The sequence below is a fragment of the Rhinopithecus bieti genome, unplaced genomic scaffold, assembly GCF_001698545.2.
Source record: "Rhinopithecus bieti isolate Rb0 unplaced genomic scaffold, ASM169854v2 scaffold_33474, whole genome shotgun sequence".
NCBI lineage: Eukaryota > Metazoa > Chordata > Mammalia > Primates > Cercopithecidae > Rhinopithecus > Rhinopithecus bieti.
The window spans coordinates 395,741-404,114 of NW_016814460.1; positions in this window are offsets into that span (position 1 = coordinate 395,741).

Sequence of the window (8,374 nt, forward strand, 5' to 3'; positions counted from 1 at the left end):
TAAATACTCAGTTGCTTTGGGCCCTTCTCCAGACAATCACAGGACACTTTCCCTACCCCAACCTCACCTCTTCTGACAAAATACCCATGGTGATTAAAGTAGCTAGAACCAGGAGTACAACGTCTCTGTGTATATATGTGTGTGCTGGGAGGAGGGAGAGACTCATGCTTCCGGGCCATAATAAGGTCAAACCACTGTTCCAAAAGTAGCTGTCTCTAGGACACTGCCCACCACCCACAACCCCCACTACCTCCCCCCAAGTCCAACGGCTGGCTGTGAACTCCTCCTACAGGAATTCAGCCAGTTCTGGGGAGACTGCTGATGAGGGGGGCCCAAGGGTGAGTAACGGTTCCCGTGGGGATCGGGGTGCCCATGACTAATCAATGAGAGGGTGAGAAATAAAACTTACATTCCTTGACTTGTAGGGCAGTAGCTGGAGGTGGGAGGTGGGGCAGGGGCAGACTGAAGCAAGGACAGCCAAGTAGGGACGCAGAGAGGGAAGCGAGGCTGAGGTGGGGGTAGGGAGTCTTTCCAGCCCTGCTCTCTCCACATCTCAGGCTGAAGGAGAGGCAGGCCCCAGGTAACCAAACACCTGGGTTTCTGCTTCCCATCCCCTGGCAAATAAGCCTCTTCTCCAGTTCATTCAATCCAGGGCTACAGACTTTGAATGGACTGAGGGAAGGGCACACTGACATCTCATTTGCATTCCTCAGCCCCTACCCCACTTATCTAGGAGTCCCTGTGCCCAGAAGACCCGGCTTGGAAAAACTCCCCTGTGCAAGGCTGAGAGCTAGACTAAGGGCATAAGAGCGGAAATGAGCTGGGAGCCAAGATGCTGAGAGAAGGAAGGAAGCCAGTCTGCTGCCACAAAGGAGTCAGGAAAGAGAGGGAACAAACAGCCAAGTGCTTCCTGCCCATCCCCTTCCCTGCCTCCCCACCAACCTCCTCCAGCCTGTCCAGACATCTCAGGCCCAGGGGGAGTGGGGAAAGGAGAGCAGAGACCCACACGAAATGCCCTCTAACACTTCCAGCTCAGCAGCCTTCATGGCAGAGGCCGGGGCTATTCTCAAAGCAGCTCCTGTATCATACCTAGATGATCACTCCCATGTCAGCCAGTTCCAGAAGTCCCCTTACCCCAATTTCCTCCACCAAAGTGACTCATTCCTCTCTGTTTCAAGCTTGCTTTCTCTGGCCCTCCAGTATCTGCAGTTGAAAGAGAACACCATGAGTTTGGGAAGGGACGTGGTGGTGGGGAGGGTTGGGAGAGTTTTAAGAACAGGCAGCCCTCTTCCCCAAACTACTATCTCACCTCCCACTGCACTAGCACGAGAGCAGGGGCAATCACACCTCACACACACGCACCCCAACTTTAGCTTATTGACAGCTCAGGATACAGATACATCCATGCAAATACACCAACACAAACATGTTCAGATTTTCAGACCATACACACACGCAGAGGGAGGTTTTCACCTCACAGGCACATTCACATCACACAGGATCTTTTCCCAGCCTGGCCGGCACAAATGGTGAACATGAGAAAGATGTAGAAACCTGGGCCAACTTGGACCCAAAATATATTCCAGGTTTGGCCCTTCTCCAGGCCTGTTTCTCCTTTCCTTGCTACTCTCCCAGGGCTTTCCCATGCAGAACACAGGAGAAGGTGGAGAGGCGGCACCTGAGGGTGCTCTGTTCCTAAGCTGTGATACTCAGTCAGCTCTGTCTGGGTTTCTGGAACCCAGCCCCCCTCCCTGAGGTGATCACATGGAAAATGTCCAGCTGCGGTTGCTTGGAGAGATGAGCTCAGCCAGTCTGAGTGGGGCTGGGGGCCTGGACTCAGCGTCAGACTTTCCACTTCGGACCTTACCCCTCCTCCCACCTCCAAATACCACTCCAGGGATTCAGGAGCAGGAAAGGGGCCAAAGGGACTTCTGACACAAATGTCACAGTCTTGGACTGGTTCAGAGGGGAAGGGTGGACACTGATGAAGGGCAGAACAGATCTGGAAGCACCTCTAGTCTGCTTCATTCCTGCGTACCCACTTCAGGGAAATAAATCCAAAGATAGACCAAAAAAGACAAGGGAGACTAGCTTGCAGTGTAAGAAAGTGACTTTCTGAAGTCATCTTCCCAGGGGTGGGAGGGGGCGGGTGGGGAACTCAAGAAAGAGTAGATTCAACTCAATGACCCCAAAATGACAAAGGACATAGAAAGCTGTGTCCTAAATGGAAAGCTGGGGGTGGCGGAGGAAGGAGCAGACCGGTGTTCCACACTGCCTCTCATTGGCCAACGAAGAGTTCCTGACCTGGCAGGAGGAAAGGATTAGTCCCTTAATCCAGTCTTCCAAAGTCTATTTCCCACTCTCTGTGACTCTGCACCCCTGCCCTCCCTCTCCTCACGTTCCTTTCCCTCTATCCCTCCTCTCTGTTGTGTGCTTCCCCTTTCCTTTCTCCTTTCCTCTCACCTACCATCTTTCTAGGATCCTCCTTCCTGGTTCCTCCACCCTCTTCTCCTTCACCAATCCCAAGCCACTCTGTCTTTTCCTCTCTCTAAACCCTCTCTGTCTACCTCTTTGCTCTTATTTATGTCTCCAACCTAACCCATTTCCCCCTCCTTCTCCCTCCTTATTCTCCCCAGCATAACCCGCAGAGCTTTATACATAGTAAGCATTCAAAATGTATACTACTTAGATCAATGGCATTTATTAATTAATGTCCCTTGCACAATTCTAGGAACTTAGAGTAGACTGAGATCTTTATTAGTTAAAATGTTGGAGCCACGAAAGGTTTTATTTTTTTTTTTTTGAGACGGAGTCTCGCTCTCTTGCCCGGCCTGGAGTGCAGTGGCGGGATCTCAGTTCACTGCAAACTCCGCCTCCCGGGTTCACGCCATTCTCCTGCCTCAGCCTCCCAAGTAGCTGGGACTACAGGCGCCCGCCACCTCGCCCGGCTAGTTTTGTATTTTTAGTAGAGACAGGGTTTCACCGTGTTAGCCAGGATGGTCTCGATCTCCTGACCTCGTGATCCGCCCGTCTCGGCCTCCCAAAGTGCTGGGATTACAGGCTTGCGCCACGGCGCCCGGCCAACACGAAAGGTTTTAATCTGGAAAGTAACATCATCAGAGCCTTAGTTTAGGAAGATTAATTTGCCTGCAAAGAGTAGGGTGGATTTCAGGGGAAAATGAGACCCTTTTTTTCATTTTCTCTCGTTCTTTCTTCAACTGTTTCTTTCTCTCTGACTTCTTCACCATCTGACAGGCTTCCCCACCTGATCACGACTTCCTCTCTCCCTTCAATGAGTCTTCCCTCCTTCCTTGAGTTTTCCTTCCCTTTACCCCATCCTGCCCTTCCTCCTCTCAACAACCCCCCCCAGAACATCTGTAAGCAATCGGCTTCTAGAGAGGGGTAGGGTTGAGATTTCCCAGCCAGCTGTGGGGGTGTGGCGAGCTGTGGCCGACTGGGTGGAAGAGTGTGGCCTGAAGGGAGGGCCGCTCTCCCTAGAGGTGAAAGCTTGGAGTACCATTCCACCGTTCCTGTTCCTAGGCACGCAGCTCTTTAATCAAACCCCAAACTTCTCTTCTTCCCAGGTCAATCTCATCACATACCCCTTTTCTATCTGAGAGACCTGGAAGCCCTAACCCTACCTCCCAGTTCCACAATCTGTCATCTGGAACCCTCTAGCCACATGTAGATTAGAGACTGGAAGAAGGCATCCAACCTCCCAACTGCTGGACATCTGTTGAAGGGAATATAAACCGAAGGGTCAGAAAGCCCCTCCTCTTGACTTCTCCCTTAGGGCTTTGAATCCAATCAAGGACTGAGGCCAGAGGTGGGGGGTGTGGGTATTCAAAGGACAGAATGCAATTCAACCTTACTACAGGTAAAGCAGGAAGGCCAATACATTTTTGTACATTAGACCCAGAAGTAACCACTTGTGAATTGTGAATGTATAAACATTACCTTCTTTTATATTATTTTTTTTTTTTTTTTTTTTTTTTTTTTTTTGAGACTGAGTCTCTCTCTGCCACCCAGGCTGGAGTCCAGTGGCCGGATCTCAGCTCACTGCAATCTCCGCCTCCCGGTTTCACGCCATTCTCCTGCCTCAGCCTCCCGAGCAGCTGGGACTACAGGTGCCCGCCACCTCACCCGGCTAGTTTTTTTGTATTTTTAGTAGCGATGGGGTTTCACCGTGTTAGCCAGGATGGTTTCGATCTCCTGACCTTGTGACCCACCCGTCTCAGCCTCCCAAAGTGCTGGTATTACAGGCTTGAGCCACCGTGCCCGGCCTCTTTTATACTATTATCTCAATTTAGTAAGCCTCAACCTTGGAGTCCAGGGGTTAAGAATCTTCTAAGGCTTTGTTCCTCCTCAAGTTATAGTTCTGGAAGAAACGGAGGGTGCTCTGTGTCCCAGGAGTGCTCTGTGTCACTGGGCTCATAAATATCAGCCCCTGAGACTCTCCATTTTACTTTTATGCACTGGCTGCTGCGGACACCTGGAACCTTTGCAGGAATTGCTGTAAACCCCACTTATCCCCTAGCTCAGCACCCTAACAGGTTAGCTCTCCCTGAAGAGAAAGGCAAGGGGATGGACCTATTCTTCTTAGCCCTGTACATGATCCCTGGAAAACAAATGTGCTCATTGTGAGGTGATGATGGACAGAGAGGAATTTGCAGCCAAGGAAGGCGTGTATGTGTTTGTTTGGGGGTAGAGAGATGAGGAGCGCTAGAGGTCCAGAGAACTCATGAGGAAGACTTATGAAAAGCAGGGAGAGGGACATGCTGGGCCCCATCCCCAACTTTGTGCCATTGTGTTAAGGACTAATGGCACACTATGCTCTACAAACACACAACACACACACACACACACACACACACACACACACCCTGATTCCTACCTGATCAGATATGCTGTTATCTCTACAAAGCCAGAAAGAGCTGAAGCTAGTAACATAGCGTGTCTGAGTTTGGAGTGCAATCTGTGGCCCTCCTGCCTTCCTCCCCAGCCTCTTCCAATGCCCTTTCTGTCTGGGATTGATAATCCTTCCCAAGAGAGGGCTGGAAATGGCAGTTGGACTTGTAGAGGTGGGAGGGAATGCCTGGCTCATCCTCAACCCCTCACAGCCCCAGTCGGATGTGCACTGGGAATCCTGGTGCTCCAGGTCCCTTCCTGATGGGCTCCAGATGTGCTTACATCTGGGAAGGCCATCCCAGGAAGCTGACACTCCCACCCACAGCTCCCACCCCGGATGGTTCTCTCCTCTAACTTCCAGGCCCTTGAGCTGAGAAGCTTCAGGCACCCCTTTCCTCTCGAGAGGTAGGTACAAGGCAGCAAAGGGGAGAGAAAGGAAAGTCATGGGGGTGGCATGAGTGAGCAGATAAAATGAGGTCAATGTTTAGGACACCCCAGAGGATCTTATTTTCCTTTTAACTTCCTATCTGGGGTTGTTACATTTTGCCGTAGCATTCTAGTGCCTCCAAAATGCCAAAATAAATTGAGAAAAACTCAAGAACTTTTGGAAGAGAAGACATTAGCAAGAGTGGGGGAAATTCCTTCCCATTGATCTGCTTAATCTGGATTCCTGACACTCTCCTGTCAGTGCCCACCCCTAGTCCCTGTCCCCCTGCGCCTCCCCAACCTAGTCTCGCCTGGAAAAACTCCCAGTTTGGTCCCCACAGAGGTATCTAGTCATAAGAGTCTGAGTCTCTCTGTCGCCCAGGCTGGATTGCAGTGGTGTTATCTCAGCTCACTGCCACCTCCACCTCCTGGGTTCAAGCGATTTTCCTGCCTCAAACTCCTGAGTAGCTGGGATTACAGGCTCCTGCCACCATGCCCAGCTAATTTTTTGTATTTTTAGTAGAGACAGGGTTTCACCATGTTAGCCAGGCTGGTCTCAAACTCCTCACCTCGTGATCCGCCCACCTTGGCCTCCCAAAGTGCTGAGATTACAGGCGTGAACCACCACATCTGGCTCTAGTCACAGTCTTAATCACTGGGTTCAGAGTCCTGGAGCAACAAAAGAACCCAAGCATCTTATCGCTAATGTTGCTTTTGTCACCCTAGTAAACATCTTTCATCCACCCCTCCTGTGCTGTGTGCAAACTGGGGATAGAAAAAGGAGAGGAGTCTGGGTTTATTTTAGGCATAGGACACAGAGGAGGGGTTTCTCCTGGGTCAGACAGTGGGTGGGGATGGTGGAGGTGACTCACAGATGATAGAGCCCTCAGTTCCTCTAGGCAGAGACCTGAGTCAGAGCAGCAACAGAGCCTGAGGGTGCAGATGGTCTACTCCTGTACTTTCCAATTTCCCTCTCTTAGACATACACATACACACACACAGAACAACTCCCCAGCTTCAGCAGGCTCTGGATCCTGGTATAACTGGGCTCCTATTCTACTTCTAGAAATCCCCCTATCCCCGCCTTCAGCTTCATAATTTTCCTAAATATCCCGCCTTCCTTCACTCTGTGAGATCCAACTTCTTTGTTTGCTTGTTTTTGTTTTGTTTTGTTTTTGAGATGGAGTCTCGTTCTGTCGCCCAGGCTGGAGTGCGATGGCGCAATCTCGGCTTACTGCAACCTCTGCCTCCCAGGTTCAAGCAATTCTCCTGCCTCAGCTTCCCAAGTAGCTGGGATTACAGGCACCCACCACCACACCTGGCTAATTTTTGTATTTTTACTAGAGACGGGGTTTCATCATGTTGGCCAGGCTGGTCTCGAACTCCTCACCTCGTGATCCGCCCACCTTGGCCTCCCAAAGTGCTGGGATTATAGGCACGAGCCACTGTGCCCGGCCTAGGAAGTTTTATTTCATGGACACCTCAGCCTCCACCACCCCTACCCAACCAGGCTTTTTACAGCCCAACAAGACCTGAGTCTGTTTCTTGAAACCAAGGCATCCAGCCTCAGTGTTCTCAGAATTTCCAGGCATTTGAGAATCTTAAAGAAGCCACTGAGTCTCACCCCAGAGAAATCACATACATACGGACAAAAACTTCCATCCAGTTTCAGAGGATTAATGGATTGTATACCCAATCTTCCCCTACCCCACCCCAAGGACAATGGATCTAGGTTATAATTCCTACTCTAGGATCTTCCCCCATACCCCTGTAGAAACCCAGCCTGGTTTACAGGGCTGACATTGCTGTGGGAAAAGCAATGGCTTTGAAGTCTACTGGGATTGGGTTTGGATTTCACCTCTGCCCCTTTCTGTTGGCCTTTGCTTAGTCACTTCTCTCCTTTAGGCCTCAGTTTCCTAACAGTAAAATGAGGATCATGATACCTTCAGTGCTGGATAAGTTGGGATAAATGGGATAGAGGCAGATTAAAGGTCAAGCCCAGGGCCAGGAATACAGCATGTGCTAAATAAACTGTTATCAGTACTCCCCATCCTTCTTCCACACTACTAAAATTCAGCATGACTCCTGGCATTAGAACTTGCACCCGAACTCCTCTGTGGAAATTCACTCTTCTGGTTCTAAAACTCCAGCCTTCAAGGCAAGCAGGCTGGCGACAACAGGAGCCTGGTGAGTGTCCTGGCCTTGCCCTTCACCCTTCTTCCTCTCCATCAAGCAGACCATGATTCATAACAGTCAGTCATCACAGCAAATCATTCCTACTGAGCAGTGAAGAGACAGAGGGTACCAAAGAGGTCAGGTTTAAGAGAAAAAACAGAGGCACTTGGAGACACACAGCCTTGGCCAGAGAAAGGCTAGAGATATACAAGATGGAAAGAAAAAGCTGAGAGAAGATACAGCATTTAGAGGGACAGTGGGCTTAGAGGAGAAGGCAGTGGGTTTGGAATCTAAACACTTAGGTTCTAGACTCACCGCTAACTGGCTAGCCATATGACCCTGGACAAATCACTTCATCTCTCTACACCCATTTCCTCTTCTGAAGGAGAAGATTGGACTGATGGCTTCTACCCCTCCTCATTGTCCTTTCTAGGTCAGCTTCCAGGCCTGGAGGTCTGTGCTGAAGTAGCTCTAATTAGGAGGGGACCCCAAGTTCAGGCTGAACCCAGAGCAGAGGAAGAGAGGATCAGGCAAAGGCAGGCATGGTGAGAGGAAAGGCAGAAGGTGTTGGGGCCACTGGGAGAGGACTTATAAGGGCAGAAAAAGCCAAGAGAGGAGGGATATTGGGGAGAGTAGAAAGGCCAGCCAAAGAATGACTAAGGGGCTCCCGGTGTAAACAGGAGCAGGGAATGGACAGGGAGGGGGCCTGTTTGAGTTGGCCAAGGCTGGGGGTGGAGTGGGGAGGAGGACTGGGGCAGGACGCTATGTCCCCTGTCCCCCACCAAGGCTCCTGGGAGGAGCTGAGTCACGCACCTCCTTCCCTGCACCCCTCCCCACCCCCACCCCCAATCTCCCAAATCCTGGG